This window comes from Nansenia antarctica (genome assembly GCF_963989245.1).
Source record: "Nansenia antarctica genome assembly, chromosome: 8".
Taxonomy (NCBI): domain Eukaryota; kingdom Metazoa; phylum Chordata; class Actinopteri; order Argentiniformes; family Microstomatidae; genus Nansenia; species Nansenia antarctica.
The window spans coordinates 25,042,872-25,044,207 of NC_137678.1; the positions used below are offsets into that span (position 1 = coordinate 25,042,872).

Sequence of the window (1,336 nt, forward strand, 5' to 3'; positions counted from 1 at the left end):
ATGTAACTTAAATGTACATATCATAGACCTTCTGCTAGCATATCAGCCCAATAGAGCTCTCAGGTCTTCTGACGCTGGTTTTATGTACAAAAGAAGAGATTTGGTGATTCATTTTATGCACCCAAATTGTGGAATGCACTGGCAGTTTTCATTAGGGACGCAACCTCAGCACATAATGTTCAAGTCAAGACTAAAAACCCATCTTTTTAATATTGCCTTTAAATGTCTAAATTATTAAATGATGATTATAGAATGATTAAAGCACTTTGAGCTGCAACGTTTGCAGGAAAAGCGCTACACAAATAAAGTTATTATTATTATTTTCATCTGACCGTCCATAGACGTGTTTAACTCACTCCTTGTCAGGGTGCATCAGGTGGAGGACGTGGCTGTGCTCTCTGCTCTCTGGGGACAGACACACAAACAGTAGTCATGACAACGTCCTCGTGTGATCTGAGGTAATGAATAAGAGGGAGAGGGTCTAGTTAGCATACCTGCCCTGCTGCGATCACTCATGATGCAGCTGACGCCTTCCCCGAATGTCACGTCATTTATTTTAGCTGTAAGATGAACAGAGATATGTTAGCTGAGGGGAAGAGGGACAGAGATATGTTAGCTGAGTGGAAAGAGGGACAGGGATATTTAATCAGAACACGTCTATCAACCATGAGGAGGATGACAGAGAGACCATGTTTGATGAGACTTCACTTCTCTCTCTGAGTGGATCCTACCTTCAGGTGCTTCAATCGTTGTCGGTCAGATAAGTTCATCCTAACTCTGGTTTTTATGCACAGTTTCTCCTGCCTCCCTAGTTCATGTAAGGTGGAATATGACTAGCGAACCTATAGATAAAGCAGCTCAATACTATATAGATACATCAACACAGACAGATATGTTCTCAGTCAGTGGTGGACTCAGGCTGTTTGAAGGGCAGGGGGGGCGAAAAGAAAAAAAGGGCACCTACTGCACAACATGGGACCCCATCAGTGCACATGGTCAAGTTTAGACCATTGGAAGGGCAGCCAATAGGGCACATCCTCTCATTTTGCCACTCAATGGGCACTTTAGTGCGACGTTTTTCAACTGTGGGGCACATGGTCCATTTTAGACCATTGGAGGGGCTCCAATAGGGCACATCCTCTCATTTTTGCCATTCAAAAGGGCACTTAAGAGAGACGTTTTTCAACTGTGGGGGCACCAGGAGGGGCGGTCGCCCCCCCTGCCCCCCCCCCCCCCCCCCGAGTCTGCCAGTGTTCCCAGTCCTTCTCCCCAGCCACAGGCCAGCATACGCAGGGTGAACGGCAGGGACACAGTATCTCTGTAGCCTCTCTCAAGT

The 1,336-nt window shown here is 46.3% G+C and overlaps 1 pseudogene across 1 annotated transcript in view; it reads right to left on the reverse strand.

Moving 5' to 3' along the window:
• Positions 1-352: 352 nt before the first annotated feature.
• Positions 353-1,336, reverse strand: part of LOC308164064 (condensin-2 complex subunit D3-L-like) — a 23,570-nt pseudogene continuing 22,586 nt past the window's right edge. Inside the window, exons 23-24 of the transcript in view lie at positions 495-560; positions 353-405 (exon numbers count right to left, since the gene is read on the reverse strand). The product of the transcript in view is annotated as a condensin-2 complex subunit D3-L-like (transcript). The remainder of the gene's footprint in view (positions 406-494; positions 561-1,336) is intronic.